Source organism: Pogona vitticeps, chromosome 1, assembly GCF_051106095.1.
Source record: "Pogona vitticeps strain Pit_001003342236 chromosome 1, PviZW2.1, whole genome shotgun sequence".
Taxonomy (NCBI): Eukaryota; Metazoa; Chordata; class Lepidosauria; order Squamata; family Agamidae; genus Pogona; species Pogona vitticeps.
The window spans coordinates 254,142,240-254,162,971 of record NC_135783.1 but is presented as its reverse complement, the minus strand read 5'-3'; the positions used below and the strand labels follow the sequence as shown (position 1 = coordinate 254,162,971).

Genomic DNA, 20,732 nt, shown 5'->3' with positions numbered 1-20,732 from the left:
ATTCATATGATCAATTTAAGTTGGAAGTGACTTGGTGGCACATAATAACACCAACACTGGTGGAAGACCGCAGTTGTTTTTGTACACCTATAATATTCTATAATAACCAAAGTGGACTTTGTTGGGATATACATAAAATCAAATACATTTAGCATTAGGGACAAAGTCAACCTGTTACATTAACGTATTCTGCTGTGGTGAAACACATAATGCATTTGCTATATGGAAAGGGGGAGAAAAGAATGCTGGTTCAGTTAAAAAAATTATATTCTCCTAATGCCAGATTTTATGGCCAGAATGTCCACCTGCTTATCCTATTCAGGCACAAGACAAGAGAAACTGCATTGAATGGCTCCTGGTGGCAATTCAGGCAGACCAAGCCGCTGTCAATTATGATCAAGGCTATTCAGAAATGGCCTCTGTCCCAAGTGGAGAGTAATCTCATCATTCACTAGAATGAACAGAGACTCCCACAAAAAGGTAGATCAGTCCTGAAAGATAAAGGAATTAGGGACACCTCTGTTTATGGTGCTATACAAATAACCTCAGACTTTGTTTTCACCTGTTTCTGTTCATTCTCTCCTGAAAAGCATGGTTTATTGCATTCTTTAAAGACAGCAGCATTGCATTTGGCAGTCTTGATAAAAATAATTATTTGGCAATATAAGATGCCAGAATGAAAAGTACTCAAGACAACACAACTTACTTAAGTATAGCAAATTCTACAATTCTAAGCAAAGAACAGTGCAAACCGAACCAAGCATACAAGGTTGCCTAATCCATGGGTAAAAAAATAACCAGTTATTCTGACAATACGCTGATACTACCAGCTCAAGAAATCCATAAATCATCATTGTCATTGTTGTTTGGTAGTTTAGTCGTGTCCGACTCTTCGTGACCCCATGGACCAGAGCACGCCAGGCCCTCCTATCTTCCACTGCCTCCAGTAGTTGCGTCAAATTCATGTTGGTTGCTTCACAGACACTGTCCAGCCATCTCATCCTCTGTCATCACCTTCTCCTCTTGCCGTCACACTTCCCAACATCAGGGTCTTTTCCAGGGAGTCTTCTCTTCTCATGAGATGGCCAAAGTACTGGAGCCTCAGCTTCAGGATCTGTCCTTCCAGTGAGCACTCAGGGTTGATTTCCTTTAGAATTGATAGGTTTGTTCTCCTTGCAGTCCAGGGGACTCTCAAGAGCCTCCTCCAGCACCACAATTCAAAGGCATCAATTCTTCGGCGGTCTGCTTTCTTTATGGTCCAGCTTATGGCCCATAAATCATATACTGATGTTAAAAATTTTAAGGGTCCATTATTTGGAACTTCAGAGAAATGTGGAGTGGCTATATTTGCAGTCTCACTTTGTTTCCAGTCTCCGAACTCCCTTCTGGAAGATCAGAGCCACTTCATTTTCTCAAGGCTCTATTGTATTCCCTGAATTTACAGCATTGTACCTATTTCTTCTTCTGCTATAGGCCACATCCATTTCTTTGAGACAGTGTTTCTTGAACTGGTAAGCATCAGGAGAAAGCAGCAGTAATTGTGTGAATGAATACAGTATGTACTTTTCTGTGTCTCATCATTTTGAAACCCCTCCTTCTGTCAGTCCCGCCAGAGATTTGGGTTCAGCTGCCTTTAAGTCTTTGATTAGAGACTACCTTGTAAATTAAGAAATAGCAGGTTCTGGTGTACTCTGAATTCTTAATTGAACTGCCTACCTTTCAACAAGAACAAAATAAAAGGAAGTTTTTTTAAAAAATGACAGCAGTGCCTCAGAAATGGTATTTGCTGGGAGGATTTAGCAAGCGCTCCTGTGTACTTAAAAAGCAAACCTAAAACAAGGTAATGGAACATAACAGACCTCTGGCATGGAAAAAGAGGTGTTAAAACAAAACGACCAGCACAGCTACCAAAACCTCATCATTCCTTCTGCTAGAAAAGATGGAATCTGTTCACTTGACAGCCAAATAAAAGTTTTCCAGGGCTCTGTGCCTATTCCAAAGATTACTCCAAAGCACACAATAGTCTCAGGAAGATTTATCCCAAACGGAGCAGTAGATGAAGCAAGGGGGGGGGGGGGAGAGAGGAATCTAAAAAGATGAAAATATTCAGGACTCATGGGCATTCGAAAAAGTAAAACAAATATTTCAAATATTAGTGGCTCACACTCTTCTGTTCAGACCTGCCCTGAATATCAAGCAGGATTAATTCCATGCACATTTGCCAGACAATGAGCAATATAAAATAGAATCATTCTCATAAAAAGTATAGATGCGACAAAACCTTATGGCGATTCTCCCCCTGGACACAGAAAAGGCATTTGGTTCTGTCAAATAGTCTTATACTGTAATAAATACTTGGTCTTGACGCGGGGCTCTGGCCCCACATTTTAACATTTGATCAGTTGCTGAGGTCCTCAAACAACAGCCTCTGTGACCCACCATTAGCCAAGGCCTTTTTGATTAGAGGCAAGAATGGTCATTGCATCCAGCAGTGCATACTTTAGTGTTGAACCCTCTTGTCATTGATTATGATACTAACCACTTTTGAGGGGCTGAGTAGATAGGTATTTGTCCCACTGTTTGTCAGTCCCACTGACTGTACAACATTTGTGTTAACTCTGAGTAGATCCAGTCTTTCAACATGAGTATGCAGGACAGTTTGTTTGGCCAGGAGGGCTTTTGGTTTTTTGTATCATTTTCCAGTTGCATTATTTTGACTTGTTTTTGGCTTGCGCAGTTGCTTGTATGAGTTCTTTGGGGCAGTGCTGTGCATGTCTAGATGATATCACTGATGATGCACAGAGTGGGACATAATACTTTTGCCTAGCTTCTGCTTGCACTGTTATGAATTACAACTGCAATTCATAAATTGTTTTTTTAGATTTCCCCCCCTCTTAGTTTAGCAATATATGCTAAATTGATAAATGGGCTAAACTGATATAGCACTAATTCAAATGCTTGCCATGTTTGTCACTTCACCACTATTTAAATTGCTAATTTTTCTATTTAAAAAAAAAGACTTGAAGCTGGCATAAGAGTAATAGACATTTTAATATTGCTCCATTTGCTGGACCAAGGGGAACATCTCCCCTCTGACATCTTGAAAGAAACCTGAACCCATCACACTCACTTTTGTCAGCCCTTGCCACTGTGACACTTTCATCGCCAATTTTACACCAACCAGGTGCCCCCCTCCTCTACCCTCTTGTCTGCATAAATACACAAACTGGAAGTGTAATCATTGGTGAGGTGAAATCATTTTCAGGTGCTACATGCAAGTGTGATTCATCTCAGGAGAAAGAGTTACCTCTCCCGCCACACCGAGAGTAAATCCCAAACCTGGAAGAGTAAGAAATGATTTCAAAAATCCTTCACAAAGGTTAAGAGCAATACCTGCAGAGGCACCTCTGGCTTTACCCAATTCATAACGCTCTACAAAAAGGAGAGGAGATTAAGAAAGTGCCACCCTTGAAATTACTTTGGCCCTGTAGTTTTTAACTGTCACAGGCAATTTCTTTGAAATATAATTCCTGATTTGCCGGCTTCATTAAGCTTGCGCAAGTAATTTTAAACTTAAGCCACCATTGGCAAATCCATCATTTATTGATAGAAACATTAGAACACTAATGGAGTGTGGCTTGTGATGAAATAAGATGGAAAGGTAGGAGGATGGCTGCAAAAAGGTCTCCCTGTTTCCTCACTGTTACTCGGGAAGATCACAAATATTTTAATGCGATATTTAAGGCGATTCTGTATGCTTCCAAAAAAAGAAAGAAAGAAAGAAAGAAAAAAAGAAAGAAAGAAAAGAAAAGAAAAAGAAAAGAAAAGTGAGGCATACATACATAAACAGGCAGAACTTCCAACCAATTTAAAATTGCCTCCACTGGTGTTGTGTAAAGCGCTTCTAGAAAATATTAAACCCCACTTTATTGGAGGACAATCACCAAGCCACCAAAGTGAAACCAAGATGTAAACCATCTTTACTTGCTCCCTGTCTGTTTCCAGGCAGAGCTCCCAGACTTGGTTCATCACCTGATAAAACTTTATTATGGTCAAAAGACCAGTCACAAATAAAACATCAGAAGTATATAAATATACAGAGATATGTAAAAATATTGGGATCAAATGCAAAGCAATAGTCGGTTCTGAGGTGAACAACAACAGTATCAAAACATCTCCCCTGAAGCAATTCCAAAATGTCTAGCAAACCATGCTCTAACTACAGAAGCCCATCTACTTTTAGGATCCTTTTTCTAATGCCCATTGCAGCAGTAAGAAATTTAGCAACACTATGTGTAAACATAGGATTGGAGTCAGACAGCAGCACATGCATACATTGTTGCTCTGTACAGCTGGGAAGTCAGCCAGTCAAAGGGGAAACAAGTTCTTCACGTACGCCCTTATAATATGTACACCACAACAGGACATGTTCAGTTGTTTCTATCTGCTCCATTCCACATGGGCAAAGGCGCTCTGCCCAGGGGGTATTTTTATACCATCCCTCCTGCACTGCTAAAGGTAGTGCGTTCAGCTGGGCCAGAGTAAATGCCCTTCTATACCTGGGCTGCTCGAACTGGGCAAAATAAGGTGCTGCTGTGACCTTCTATAAGCTGCCATCCCTAAGATAGAATTCTGGGGCACTGCTTAAATCATTTTGTCTCTCGATGTTCTTCTCAAGACATTGCTTAATGATTTTCTTCACCTGTTCCATTCCTATAGTTAACAGAGTCAACCTAGAGAGACCCAAAGAGGCTATTTTTGGTTCAACTAACTGGACCCGTTTTCACTTAAAGGTGTCTTGCAGGGTCAGTGGTGCAATAAGACTGTCTGAGCCAGTAAATGAGAACTGCAATCCATATCCTGGCTTCGATTTTAATTTGACCAGTTTCCTATCTTAGTTTTATGTTGGCGACATCCCTGGGGACTCCTAATATTGTCTTCAGGAATTTTGATTGTACACATTCTAGGGCTGTAATACTTGGGAAGGGGCCTAATTGGAAGCCATACCCTAGCTGGGCTACTGCTTTTGCACGGAACAGTTTGATGGCTGAGGGAATCTGATGGGCCCCCTTTGTTCTCATAAATTGTAATACTGAAGTAGAACTTCTCTGGGCATTTGATGCCACATAATCATCATGTGCTTTCCTAGACTGGAAAATGACACCTAAATATTTAAATTGGTGGATCTGATGAATTCTGTGCTGATTTATCATCTATGTTTGCATTATTGGCCTTTTGGCAAAAGACATGATTTCTGTTTTTTGAAAATGAATTATCAGGTCTTCCTGCTCACAATATATAGACAACCTTCACAATGCTCTTCTAAGCCCAATTGAGATCCTAGAGATGATAGCTGCATTATCAGCATATAGTAATGTTGTTATATGCCTCCCTGTGATTTTAGGGGGATGAAAGTCAATATTTTTAACTGGTCCACCATATAATCAACGTAAAAGTTAAATGAAAGTGGAGCTAGAAAGCAGACTTGTTTGACTCCTTTTTGGGTTTGAATGGCATTAGTAAGATGGCCGTGAGCACTACATCTTAAGTGAGATATTTCTATGGAGAACCTGAATAAGTTGAAGCAGACGCCTGTCAATATTAGAGGCCTCTAATTTCTTCCATAATTTGACCCTTGATATTGAGTCAAAAGCTGCCTTGAGATCTATAAAGGCTACATGGAGTGAAGTTCTTTATCAGAAGTATATTTTTCAATAAGATACTGTAATATCAAGCATTGGTCAATGATAGATCGACCTTCCCTGAAGCCTGCCTGCTCTTCTGCAAGTATTTTATCCTGCTCCAGCTAATCTTTAAATTTGACGTGTAAGTGCCTGGTATATAATTTACAAATTGTGCTAAGGAGACTAAAAGGCCTGTAGTTTGCAGGATCATCTCTCTTTCCCTTCTTGAATATGGGGTCTATGATAGCAAATCCCCAGTTTTCTGGTATTCGTTCAGTAGTATCAATTAACCACCCAGAGTATACATGTTCTAGATGGGCAGTGTATAAACAAACAAACAAACAAACAAACAAACAAACAAACAAACAAACAAACAAATGTGGATAACAATGCTAGAACTGGAGCCCAAAATTCTAGCTTATTTTTTATTGCCTCTGGAGGAATCAGATCTTCTCCAGGGACTTTTCCCATTTTCATCTGGGCTATTAAATTGTATATTTCAGAAGCTGACACTGGTTTCCATGGTGGAGCATCTTCAAATGTGCTATTCCATTTCAGCTGGGCCACATCTGCGTCTTTATATAAATCTCAGAAGTGCTTCTCCCATGTCTCTGGATGGATATAACAATCTGGAACTGTTGGCCCAGAGGTTGGAGAAATCTTTATCAGCCACCAGAACTGGGTCAAATCCTTAGATTTTGCTGTTTGGATCAATTTTTCCCAATTTTCTTTATGGGCCTCTTTTTTTTTCTTTTGCGCTAGAAGCTTTTTATAGATTTTTTTTTCTCTTTCAGAAGTATTTGGGCCACTTTCAGGTCAGAACTTAATTTATAGGCTTGGTAGGTGCTCTGTAAGACTTTCTTAGCTAGTATGCATTCTTTATCAAACCATGGCTTCGAAGTTGGGTAGTGCCATTGTTGGGTCACTTTTGCTTTGCCAGTAACAGACTGTTTCAACTCACAGATCAGCTCCTCATAAATTTCCAACGGGTTGGTCGTGTGCATTATAGATGTCCTAATGCTTTGCATGTTGTCAGATGCAAGTGAGGTCCATAGATCCAGGTCCAACTTTGGGGTTCATTTGGCCTGACAGTATGTTCCCCCCTCAGACAGTATAATGAGTGGATATAGATTGTCGCTTCTTAGATAAGGAAAAGGGTTTTTCATAATTAGTGAGACAGGAAGATATTCGCTTTGGAATTTGGGGGCTACTGTACTTCCAGATTCTCCAGTAATGGAATTAAATTTGATGAAATGATTAGACAGTCTATTTGGCTCATTCTAGTTCCTGCCAGGTAGGTGAATTCAGCGAGGTAATCATTCCCATATGCACCATTTAGAATGTGCATGTTAAGCCTGGTGGTCATTTGACGTAGGAGGAGGCCAGCATAATTTGCTTTCCTATCTTTAGATTGCCGATTAAATGGAAGTCTATTTAAGCCAGGTGTAGGAGGGTATGCTTTATGCTGAGAGTATAGGGCTTGATCGTGAGGGCCCATACAGGCTTTGAAGTCCCCTCCCAGAACCACATATGTGTTGGGATAAGAATGAAGCAGTTCTGCTACATAAGCCTCCAATTCTGTCCATATTGCCAGAGTCTGTGATTTCTTCTTTTGATTGGGTAAATACACATTTATTATCAGCAAATCCCAATGTTCAAATTGGACAAGGATGGCCATTGTGTGTTGTTTGAAGGATGGCAGTAGCTTTGTGTTTACACACAGGGATGTGGCAATCAACACTCCTAAGCCTCCCTTGCATCATTAGTTACACTGATGGAGCGTGAATGAAAACCATTGATTGACACCTTTTCCTGGACCCAAGTTTCTTGCATCAATACCATGTCCTTGGAGGAAAGATACTTTCTTGATTCAGGGTCCTGGGAGAGTCCGATCCATCCATTTATATTCCATGATATGAGGGCAATTTTATTTGTAAGCTGGTCTGGTATCCATCATTGCGCCTCTGAAATGACACTTGCTGTCTCCTGAGCACTCCCTTTACCTTCACCTTCCTTCGTGGTCAGATCTGAAATCAGTCTGGCCTGGGGAGGTTCATCACCTGTAAAACCTTCAATTCTGTGGAACCAGGATGCTTGCGGTAATCTATCCCTATCCACCTGACTCAGCTTGTCCATTCTAGTCACCTAAGGAGGCACCTTTTGCCTGTCCCACCAACATCAGAGGTAAGGGCAAGAGTGATGCAGGGGAGGGGATTTTCCAGGTCTGGCACACAACAGTGCCAGCTGCAAATATTAATTCTGACAGGCTTTTAACCAGAACACGACATGGTAATTTTTATTTACCTGCTTCCCATCCCTGAGATTTATTTATTTTTGTTCTACTGTTGCTTGCGTTTTATTGTCTTAAGGATGAATTGCTTCTGAATGTTTCTTGTCTGTCACTTTGGCATTCCCAAGACATAAATATTTTAATTAACGCAGAAACGCAAACTCTAATCTACATGATCTAAAAACAGATTATTAATACCACAACAAAATGGCAGCAAAAAAGTAACACAGAGATGAATAAATGGAGAAACTTTCCCCTTACACAGTAAATGGTTTTGGCAGGTCCTGACAAAGGCCTTTGAGAGAAGATGACAGACGGGGCTTCAGAAGGCCGTCTGTCATGCGATAATTGCAGTCCTCATATGCAAACTCTGATTAGTAGGAACCCGTGCATAGAATTACCGCCATTAGAGACATTTTTAATTTCTTAAACAGAAATCCTATAACGCCTGCTTATACATTCCCACATTCTACAACCATGTATGTCTAAATACCACATGCATTGGAAAGCCATAATCCTTTAAATACAGGCAATATAAGAATGTAAGAAGCAGTCTTCAAGAAGCTGCTGAGTAATGCTTTTGGTCTACCTAGCCCAGTATTGTCAACAGCAGCTTACCAGGGCTTCAGGCAGGATCCTTTCCTAGTCCTTAACTCCAGATTTTCTTTAATATTTTACCTCACATTCCTGAGTGGTCTCCCATCCAAATACCAATGAGGCCCCACTCTCCTTTTAACTTCCAGGATCAGGCAATGTCTGCTATGTTTGAAATGGGCTAGCAGCACCTTGAACTCACAAGGTGAGGAGTAGCCTTTTCATAGAGACAGACAGAGGCATATGCCTTCTCCACATGATGAAGGGGATGTGTGGCTGCACTGTTGCCCCTCCCCCTGACATTGCATAATTGCCTCACACCAGTGTTTGGAAATGTCACTTCTTTGGAATACAACTCCCAGAATCCTCCCTCTCCTAGCCAACAAAGCTGGCTCACCCATGCCAACATTCACATAAGCATGGATGCCTGCTGAGGGGCCTTCTATGCAAGGCCCTGACAGGGCAATCAGAACTGGGAGAACTCACCAGTACTGACTTTAGGGGAGAAAGTGGAACACAGTACTGTATTTCATACTAATAAAGGAAGAAAGAGAAAGCTACTTTTCCCAAACACATTCAGAGCATGCCATCAATTTCCAATGAGCTCAGTTTGAACCTCCTTACCTCTTGTCATTGAACTCCCTTAGCTCTACCTTGTAGAGCGGCTTAGGTAAAACCTGCTTTAGGTCTGAGCTCTTCCTTTAAAAAAGGAACAACAACAATAACAACAACTGACTGCTGCACTCTCAGTAGCTGTGTGTTTAAACTTTAATACCACTACTGTTGAGGCACTGAAAACAAGCTGAACTAAATGAAGACCGATATATCTGTGGAGCAGTTTCACAGCTGATGCCCAGCAAACAGTCACTGGTCAAATGAGGAGCTGTTTGCAGAGCATAACCTGAAAATGCTCCACATGGGAAGAAATTATGCAGTCCATTGCTTGGCAATAGGGAGAGCTACATAGAAGCACTGGCCAGAATGCAGCCAAATGATGCTCTCTTCATGTTTCCAGAGGAAAAGTACTACTCAGTATTATGATCAAACCAGGTGCACATATCCACAGCTTCCAGCATATGAAGGCTCAGGAGTCAGATTTACTAGTGATATCAATTGGTTGGCCTTTTGAACTTAAAGGGTTAAAAAAAACCCAACCTCAAAGGTTTTTAAGAAACAAGAGAAGAATATTCCTATAATACATTTAAAATCTTAATTCAGAAAAAGCGAAGTTTCCATTTTTTTAAAAAAAACAACACTATAAAACTTGCAGGGGAAGCATATTTTACATAGTGTTTGTTTAACTTCTCCAATTAATAATAAAAAAATGAAATAAACCAGACTAGTGGTCTCGGGGGGAGGGAATGGTGTTCAAGATAGTGAAGAGCTGTAGATCATTGGCAAAGTGTATGTTTTCCATTAAGAAGGTCTCAGCTTCAGATCCTCACAGTTGCAGCTAAAGCTAAGAAATAATTCTCACTGAAATCCCAGAAAGCCACTGCCAGTCAGTGTCATCATCAAGAGCACTGATGCAGACGAACCAATGGCTTGACTCACTATGGGATAGGTTCCAATGTCTCTGTGATGCTATACAGTACTTGTGTCATGTAAACTGCACCACCCCCTCTACTGTCTCAAGGGGCCTTCGTGACCTTATGTGGTGAAATGGTGGACAAGTTCTTAATAACCTCAAACAGCTGTGTCTAGCTGACACTTTTCTCCCAAGCAGCATAACTCTGGGGTATAAAAATACTGTATAAAATTAAAAAAGGATTTAGACCCACTGCTGCTTGAAGTAATGGTTCTAAAACTCTTTTTGGTGGGTTATGTCACAGAGCAGGTTTCAGCAGTCAGCTTTACCAGGGCTGTGGCCAATGATTGTGAATGTCAGGCCCTGTATTAAGGCAACGTCTTTGGAAAAGAGTTCCCATCCATCATCTGACCTCAATACTCAGCTGTGGAGAAGGATCACCAAATAGCAGGCAACAAGCTAAAACTGTGTTAGATTCAACACGAATAGCTGAATCTAACATGGATTAGCTTTGAATCAATAGGCCTTATGGCTGTGTTTACTTAAGAAGTCCCGTTCATTCTATGGGTCAGCTTTAATTGAGATTAGATATTGAATTAGCACATCTTCTGGGGTCTCTGACCTGTCCACTTTTTATTTATTTATTTATTTATTTATTTATTTATTTATTTATTTATTTATTTATTTATTTATTTATTTATTTATTTATTTATTTATTTATTTATTCAATTTATATGCCGCCCACACTACCCAGAGGTCTCTGGGCGGCTTACAATAATTAAAATTCAATACAGTAAAAAATAATTAAAATACAATTAAAATACAATTAAAATTGCCATCAGACCCACAGCTAATATTATTTCAATTAAAAGCCTTCTGGAACAGGAAGGTTTTGACCTGGCGCCGAAATGTCATCAGCGTCGGCGCCAGACGAATCTCAGTCGGGAGGGCATTCCATAGTCTGGGGGCAACTGCCGAAAAGGCCCTTTGTCTACAAACCGTCCCTCTTACCTCCTTAAGGGACGGCTCTTTCAAAAGGGCCCCCTGGGTTAGATCTTAACTGCCAGGTAGGTTCATATGGAAGGAGGCGGTCCTTCAGGTATCCAGGGCCCAAGCCGTTTAGGGCTTTATATGTCAAAACAAGCACTTTGAATTGGGCCCGGGCAGCAACTGGTAGCCAATGTAACTTATACAGAATCGGCTTGATATGTTCCCTGGCGGCTGCACCACTCACCAGCCGCGCAGCTCGATTCTGGACCAGTTGCAGTTGCCGGACCGTCTTCAAAGGCAGCCCCACGTAAAGCGCATTGCAGTAATCTATGCGGGATGTTACCAGTGCATGTGTGACTGTCATGAGACTCCGCTCGTCCAGGTAGGGCCGTAGCTGGTATAATTTCTGCAGCCGAAGGAAGGCGCCCCTGGCCACCGAGTCCACCTGGGCTTCCAGTGTTAGATTGGGGTCCAGGAGCACCCCCAAGCTGCGGACCCTGTCCCTTAGGGGGAGTGTAACCCCATTCAGGGCGGGGAAATGGCCCTCCAGCCTGTCCGGTGAAGCACCCACTAACAGCACTTCCGTCTTGTCTGGATTGAGTTTCAATTTATTAACCCTCATCCAGTTCATTATCAGGTCCAGACACGAGTTCAGCACAGAAACTGCCTCACGTGGATTGGTGGAAAACGAGAGGTAGAGCTGAGTATCGTCAGCATATTGCTGACTCCTCAGCCCAAACCTCCTGATGACCTCTCCCAGCGGTTTCATGTAGATGTTGAACAGCATGGGGGACAGTATTGAGCCCTGAGGAACCCCATGACATAACTGCCATGGGGCAGAGCAACTGTCCCCCAGCACAACCCTGTGGACACGGTCAGCCAGGAAGGAGCAGAACCACCGTGAAACGGTGCCCCCAACTCCCAACCCAGCCAGCCTATCCAGAAGGACACCATGGTCGATGGTGTGGAAAGCCGCTGAGAGGTCCAGGAGTATCAACAGGGTCACACTCCCCCTGTCTCTCTCCCGGCAAAGGTCATCGTACAGGGCGACCAAGGCAGTCTCTGTACCAAAACCCGGCTGAAACCCAATTGAAATGGATCCAGAAAATCCGTTTCATCCAGCAGCGCCTGGAGTTGCCCGGCCACAACCCGCTCCAACACCTTGCCCAAATAAGGGAGGTTCGCCACTGGTCGGTAGTTGATCACCAGCCTTGGGTCCAGGTTAGGCTTTTTAAGGAGTGGTCGAATTACCGCCTCTTTCAAGGCGGTAGGGGCCACTCCTTCTCTCAGAGAGGCGTTCACAGCCTCCTGGACCCAGGTGCGAACCCCCCTGGCTGATCTTCCAATTAGCCAGGATGGGCAAGGGTCGAGCGGAGTGGTGGTAGAACGGACAGATCCAAGCACCCTGTCCACATCATCAGGTCTCAACAATTGAAACTCATCCATTAATACTGGACCTAAGCACAGTACACTGGACACATCCTCTGATTCTGCAGTAACTGTGGAGTCCAACCCACTGCGAATCTGAGTGATTTTTCCCTCAAAATGTATGGCAAACTCATCACAGCAAGCTGATGAGCAGTCCGGGACCTCCACCGGATTTCCCGGTTGAAGAAGATCCCGGACCAACCGAAAGAGCTCTGCTGGATGACATTCTGAGGAAGCAATACGGCTGGAGAAATATTGCCGTTTCGCCAGCCGTATTGCCACGAAATAGGCCCGATAATGGGCTCTAAGTCGTGTTCGATTGGACTCCCAGCTGGATTTCCTCCACCTGCGCTCCAGCCGTCTCCCCTCTCGCTTCATCGCCCACAGTTCAGAAGTATACCAAGGAGCTGTCTGGGCTCGGCGAGCAGGGAGAGGGCGCTTAGGCGCAATCGTGTCAACCGCCCGGGTCATCTCCCTATTCCATAGGGTGACCTGAGCTTCGACAGGAGCACCGACCATATCAGACAGATAATCCCCCAGAGCATTCAGGAATCCATCTGGATCCATTAGTCTCCGAGGGCGGATCATCTTAATAGATCCCCCACCCTTGCAGAGGGAAGAAGAAGCTAATAGACTGAACTTGACCAGGAAGTGGTCTGACCATGACAATGGGGTCACGACCAGCCCCTGCACATCCAAACCACCATCTTCCAGTCCCGTTGAGAAAACCAATTCCAAGGTGTGGCCCTTCTCATGCGTCGGGCCGATGACACATTGAGACAGCCCTATGGTTGTCATGGCGGCCATGAAGTCCTGAGCCGCCCCAGTCAAGGCAGCCTCGGCATGGATGTTGAAGTCCCCCCGCACCAACAACCTGGGAGTCCTCAACACCAGGTCCGAGACTACCTCCATCAGCTCAAGCAGGGAGACTGTTGGTACGCAGCAGGGTGGGCGGTACACCAACAGAATCCCTAACATGTCTCGCGAGCCCAACACACAATACAGGCCCTCGAGACCTCCTCTCAAAGGGACAGGAAGCCTGGTCAAGGAGATAGAACTCCTATAGACTATAGCAACTCCCCCTCCCCGACCCTCCGAGCAACCTTGGTGCTGGACCGAGTACCCAGGCGGACACAACTGGGAGAGGGGAACACCACCCTCCTCTCCCACCCAGGTCTCAGTAATGCATGCCAGGTCAGCACCCTCATCCAGAATTACATCATGGATGAGGGCAGTTTTATTTTGTACTGACCTGGTGTTCATCAACAGCACCGTGTGGCTCGAGGGTTTGCTGATATGGTTGCCTGATACCATCTGGTTGGGGGCAGGACTAGAAGAGGGGATAGATGTAAGATATCTAACCTCTCTTCTCCTACGCGGGCATGTCCTACCCCCACCGCCATTCCTTCCCCGACCCAGCACCACCTCAATGGCTGCCCCCTCCAACGCCCTCCCCCCTTCCTGTTCCATTAGATCCGCTGTGGGTCTCTTCTTAATTGATGGCAATTAATAACAATTTAAAAACATTTAAAACATATATAAAATAAAACTTTTCTAAAGCCCCTTCTCTCCCTCCCAGCCATGTAGCTCATGTTGTGAGGGGTGGATGAGGCAGCCGGGAGCAGCAGTGCCTGATCCTGCAGGCACAGGGAAAGGCTGAGCCAGCTCCCTTGAGAAAAAGCTGGCATCCAACAGGGGCCCAACCACAGTTCCACTGCCTCTCACACAGTGGGCTGTGGCCGGCAGATGGTCTCTGGTTCCCTCTGTAAGCAGGCACTTAAAAGGATGGCAGGCACCAGTGATGTAAGTATTTAGTTGGGTGAGGGGTTAGCAGCTGTCAGATCTGTAGTTGTACTCTGAGTTCCTGCAAGCTCATGAAGAGGTTTGAGCAAGAAGTGGTTTTCATGGGATTGGCAGAAGAGACAAGACAGGATGAGGCTGTGTGGCTTAAGGCTGATTCTTTGAGCTGTTTGGAGGTTCACTTATGTATGTAGCGCTCTTTATTTGATTGCAGCCATTTGCTCTGCTCAAAGAACATGGAACTATGAGGTGGGCTGCCGCTGAGAGGAAGTGAGTGTCTCTCTAGCATCTGCCTGGTCACAGCATGTACTGACTTTCTTTGGAAGCATGTGAACAGAAATGGTTTCTGTGGGCATTTAGTGGGGAAGTTTGAAGAAGAGGCTAGGAGTGTTACTGTACCTGAGAACCTGCATAGGACAAGAGAGATGGACTTCGAAAGAACTCTTGTAGTGATTTGCATCACCTGTAGCATGTTTTCCAGCCTGATGTTGCAGTAATCTATATCTGCAGTAACTGTAAGTTGGTTGACCTATTAGAAAAGGAAATACAGAAGCTGGACACCCACATGTCTAGACTTTGGTATCCTTTGGAAAAAGGAAGTATCTCTAGATACCGCTGAGCAGACTGTCCTGGAAGAGAAAAGATGCCTGTAGGAAGGGAAAAGAATGCTAAGCGCAGAAAGCAAGCATTTGGAGGACTATAATACAGAGAAGCAGAGCTATCAAGAAGCATGCTGTGTCTTTGCATCCATAGAGGTGATATCAGCCCCTCACCAAGGATAGCAGTGATTCTAAGAAACTAGGAAAAAGGTCAGTAGACTCAAGCACTCCCCACTGGCAGCAATTCTGATCTGCTGGAAGAGAGATAGCTGTCAGCAAAAAGCACAAAAGTAGCTGTGAAGGATCCTGCTGCTTCCCAGGGGAGCAGGAGTGTGATGCTGGTGATAGATGACGCCTTCCTCAGGAGAAGCAGAGGAAGCAGTTTATGGACCTGACAGGATGTCTCAGACCTTACGAGGAATACAGTACCTTGTTCAGTTCTCAGCACCATAATTTAAAACTATCACCAAGATGAGACATGTGCAATGAAAGGCAACCAAGATGGTAAAAGTTTTGGAAACTAAGCCCTATGAAGATTGGAGCCAGATATGTTTAGTCTGTTTGATGGATCTGGATCTCTTTATTCTGGAAAAGACAAAGCTAAGAGGTGATATGTCAAACATCCTTAAGGAGTGAAGCTGGCTGGAAAATATAGCAGTGACTTCAAAGCAATGTATTTAAATACAAGAAAATAGATTTTGACTAAACTTCTGAAATAACTTCCTCACAATAAGAGCTGTTTGACGATAGAATGGGATGCCTCAGAAGGCAGTGAGCTCTTCCTCATTGGAGGTTTCTGAACATATGCTAGATAGCCATATTTCAGAGAAATTTTATCCCACTTCATCCCACCAGCAAGTTGAGAACAATGATCCTGGTGTGCGTGCGCACCTTCTTGTTGTACAATTATGTGGCTGAATTCCAGTAGTAAGTTGCAACTACAGTATGCCCATTGAATCAGTGTAGATATGGTAAGTCAACACTTATATAAGTTCCATTGATTCAATGATCCTACTCTACTTGCAACTTACTAGTAGATTTCAGCTTATTATTCTAGCATTCTACTAGAGATCTTCTTAAGATCCCTCAGTTAAAATAGTAATTTAGTTGGTGCACCAATGGTCTGACTTATTAAGCTAGTCCTCCCAACTCAACATCCTCCACATCTGTTATACGTCAGCTCTTATCATCCTCTGTCAGACCAATCCTGCTAGATGTAGATAATGGACATTATAGCCCAAAACATCTGGATAATCTGGAGAATATCAAGTTAGGACAGACTCCTGCCAATGAAAACAAGGGGGAAACAAAGTAAATACATACCCAAGGTGGAGAAATTTACCCCCTATAAAAAACTCTATTTTATTCACAAACCCAAAACGTTTCAGAAAAAACAAATTTCTTAAGAATATGCCCATGATAAGGTTAAGCTGAATCCATGGGCCCAAACATGATGCTGGAGTGAGCAGCTAATTAACTATCAGAGCAGAGGAGACTCCCCTCCCCCCCACATTTCTAATCAATTATTTGTGCCTACTGTATTTTAAATAGTTACCCATGTCTTTGTAGATGTCAAAGAAATCTAAAATGGAAATCTTGGTATTTGTAGCACATTATACTACTGCCTTCCTCAGCTCCTTGTTCTTTAAAAAAAAAAGCTAAAGAAATTAAATTTGGGAGGGGGTCACATTTTTTAAAGACAATTTTTTCATCTTAAGAACAAAATAATAAAAATGCGTAAGACAGTATTTTCAGATTCTTAATAGTTAGAAGCCTGATCCACTCCCTGCCCCTCCTGTCTCCAAACTAAATATATAAAAAACTTTAAGAAAATTAATTGCAGTCGTCTGCCTTCCTGAATTTCTAATGCGTGCACAATTCATTTCCCCACCGACAGCAAAGGAAAAAGAAGATCTTTTGCTGCCAAGGTGACAGGATTCATAGAACAGCCTGGCTCAGGACTAATGAGGAATAAGTAGAGAATCCTCACTGGAGCTCTCCCAGGAGAGCCTAGCTTTCAATCTCATGCCATCATTTCAGCATGTCAGTCTATGGTGCTGTTGGTGTAGACAATATTAATGTAACAAATGAGCATTGTGGATTGAGGGTAGACTTCCCAACACCCAAGCTTCCATTCCTTTTCTAGCTGTGCCTTGAAAACAATATAAAGAAAACTGTAAAGTTAAAGTTTTTGCAACGGTTTGGGTTTGGCTACTCATAAATGGGTCAAACGCCCTCCCTCCGTCCCTTACTCAGATGGTCGGTGCACTTATAATGTAAAGGGTATGCCTTATCTCCAGTTCAACCCCCCCCCCCCTTGGGTGTACACACACTCCTGGGTCTCTTCTTTGGCTCAACCACATTATGATTTTCCTGGGAGGGCATTGCCATGGAAATCATAGATGTCCCCATGCTAACCATTGGATATTCCTCCTAATGCACACAGCCTTAGGAGGAAGGCTGTGTGCTAAGAAAATCAAATGCTGGAACCTAACTCTGCTCAAAGCAAGGCACTGGCATAGAAGTGATAAGCATTTTCTAAAAAAACATTTTTCTACCTGCTATGTTGTCCTGTATCTTTTGAACTTTTAAATTGCACTCTAATTAAAACAGCAGTCCTACCTCAAAACTGACAATTTATTGTGATGTTAGCTTTTTTTTTTTTTACAACAGAGCCTACTTTGCTAGATGCATGAAACATCTTTCTTTTTCTTTTTGAGCTGCCACGGGATTATGTTGTATTTCCTGCAGCTGACTAATGCGAATGTTAATCATACTGTTGGTTTTTTTTGGTCCCTACTTCGTGGGGAGTGTGTAGAAACAAAACCTCATTCAGCCATCAGTGTAGTGACATAAATTACCATTCTGCTGCTTTCTTTTCGATTGTGCTGATGTTTTGGCATGATGTTCCTTCCATCCCTGCAGAATACATGCACACAATGAACAAGCTAAAAGCCAAGAACAATCATACAGCCCAATTCGCAGCTCAGTACAGCATGTTTGCAGCCTCCAGCAAGAGAAGGTCAACTACCTCTCTAGACTTAAACGCTGAACTCGTCTTACTGTCAAAATCACACTTTATCCTACCCATGACTGCTCAGCAGTTCCATTCAAGCACAAAGCAGGACCCTCCACATTTTACAGCAATGCAACTTCCATCAGCAATAATCAGTGGAGCTAGTGGTGAGGGATGATGCATATTATAATCCAACAACATCTGAAGGGAAACATACTGCTCTTCCCTTGTCTAACATCCTCATTTCCTTCATGTATGACTATGAAGGCAGATATCAGAGATGCTGACAAATCAGGCAATTTATAAAACATTGTTTATCCCACTGTCCAGTATTGTCCAGGTAACCAACCTTCCGTCATCTAAATGTCAAATTTTCATAAACTAGCTGGCCGGATACCTCGATGGTTTAGGTATCTAGGTCTAGGGCCAGAGGTCGGGAGTTCAGTTCTCCACTTGGCATGCCAGAAGGGTCAGTCTGCATGGCCTTAGGGGAACTGCACAGTCCCTGGATGCACCTGAAGAAGGGAATGATAAACCACTTCTGAGTATTCTGCATCTGGAAGGCCCCTGATATAGGATCATTGTAAATCAGAACTGACTTGACCGTACATGATGAGGATGATGATAAGCTACACTGTCCTAAAATGTAGATCTATAGAGCAAAATGAATAAATGAATACAATTCATCTGGTTTTCGATGTTGAATGTTTCAGTTATTTTTAATACCATGAAATATCATAAACCATTATTTTATACTCACTATGGGCAGGATCCAGCTTACAAACATTGGAGCACATTACATTTGCTCAGGTGACTTCCTGGTTGCAGTTGGGCATGCCAGAGATTGCCTTGTTAAAAGCAAGAGAGCTATCTGCCCATTCAAAGAATTTGTGAATTCCCCTTTGCAGAAGCAGCAGAGAAATAGAAACTATGCATAGTATGGACCATTCCAGGTATTTATAAGAACAATCGATAATAAACAAACAAACAAAACAAACAATTATTTTATGTTTTTTACTTGTTTGTTCTGTATTATTATCTTAACATTTTAAATTAAAAAGCATAAGATTAATTTAAAAAACCATGTTTATAAAAATGCCTTTAAAAGGACTGTCGCGACTGCCACCTCCTCCTACGTCACCACAAGAGATGACAGGTCACGATCCTTCACACACACACAGTACTTCGCTGCCACCAACCACACATAAACCTGACACTTCAGACTATGTATGGATTTTAAAATAAAAATGATGTTTTATTGTATACAAAAATAAAATGTAAATCAATGAATAAAAGAATCACTTGTTATACTATATTTATCAGACCTTCACCCTGCACAGTTCTTGGTTACCTAACACACAGTTACTTAATCACCTAACCTATATCTAACCCTCTCACTCTCTAATTCCCCAACAACAACCTCTTTTCCCTCTTTGCACACCCCCCTTATATACACAAACTCCACCCCTTTAAGACCCACCTCCTGCCCTGCCATAGGCCAGGAAACTCCAGCCTTAGCCAAGACAGGCAGGTGACGTCATGGCACACGTCACATACCTTCCCCCTTTAATAAGTTGTTTTGTGGGGGAAAGCTAAGGTGCTTTTTCCCCAAAACAACTGCAACAAACATAAAGCATTACATTTATTACACAGTTTAACACAACTACAAATATACTTACACTTCCTCCATACAGGTAAATAAAAACATGCAATGCAAAACATTTATCATAACACAATACATAACTTTCCAAACACTTTACATTGCCATATACCATACACAGAGTCCATAAGTCCTTTAGATGTCGTCTTCCGGTCTTCTGGATAAGGCGTCAGCCACACAGTTTATAGTCCCTCTGACCACCTTAACCTCGAAATCATAGTCCTGCAAAAGAAGCGCCCACCTCATCAGTTTACTGTTCTGTGATTTCATAGTCCGCAACCACGATAGAGGTGAGTGATCAGTGCACAAGGTAAAATGTCGTCCCCAGACGTAAGCCTTCAGCTTCCGGATCGCAAAGATGATCGCCAAACACTCTTTCTCGATGGTAGAAAGATTCTTCTCCCTGGGAAGCAACTTCTTGCTCAGGTACGCCACTGGATGTTGGTCTCCGCTGTCATCCTGTTGGCACAGTACCGCTCCCACACCGGCATTAGACGCATCTGTGTAGATGATGAACTCTCTGTTGAAGTCAGGAGCATGCAGCACTGGATGGTTGGTTAGAGCATCTTTCAGCTGTCCAAACGCCATCTCGCACTCTTCCGACCAGGAAACGCTGTTGCTGCTCTGCTTCTTTGTCAGGTCTGATAAAGGTGCAGCAATCTCACTGAAACCGGGTATAAACCTTCTGTAATACCCTGCCAGACCTAGAAAGGACCTCACTTTCTTTTTAGTGGTAGGTCTGGGCCAATTCAGGATTGCTTCTACCTTGGCCTCTAAAGGTTTGATTAGGCCTCCTCCCACTATGTGACCTAGGTACTTCATCTCTGAGTTACCTAGCTGACACTTACTAGCTTTAACGGTTAAGCCAGCATCTTTCAATCTTTGTAGCACTAACTCTAGATGATGTAGGTGATCTTGCCAGGTGTTGCTAAAGACCCCTATGTCATCGATATAAGCTACTGTGAAGTCACTAAGCCCTTTCAGAGTATGGTCCATGAGCCTTTGAAATGTTGCTGGTGAGTTTCTCAGGCCAAAACTGAGGACCCGGAACTCAAACAGGCCAAATGGACTGCAAAATGCGGTTTTCTCTTGGTCCTGAGGATCAATTCTCACTTGCCAGAAACCTTTAACTAGGTCTAAGCA

At 43.0% G+C, this 20,732-nt stretch overlaps 1 protein-coding gene and 1 long non-coding RNA gene across 9 annotated transcripts in view; one reads left to right on the top strand and one right to left on the bottom strand.

Moving 5' to 3' along the window:
* The window catches only part of TSPAN4 (tetraspanin 4), a 744,385-nt gene that overhangs the window by 34,982 nt on the left and 688,671 nt on the right, over positions 1-20,732 (bottom strand). The gene's annotated exons all lie outside the window — the stretch shown is intronic.
* LOC144586049 (uncharacterized) overlaps positions 1-20,732 on the top strand; it is a 55,283-nt gene that overhangs the window by 14,805 nt on the left and 19,746 nt on the right. The window lies entirely within an intron of this gene.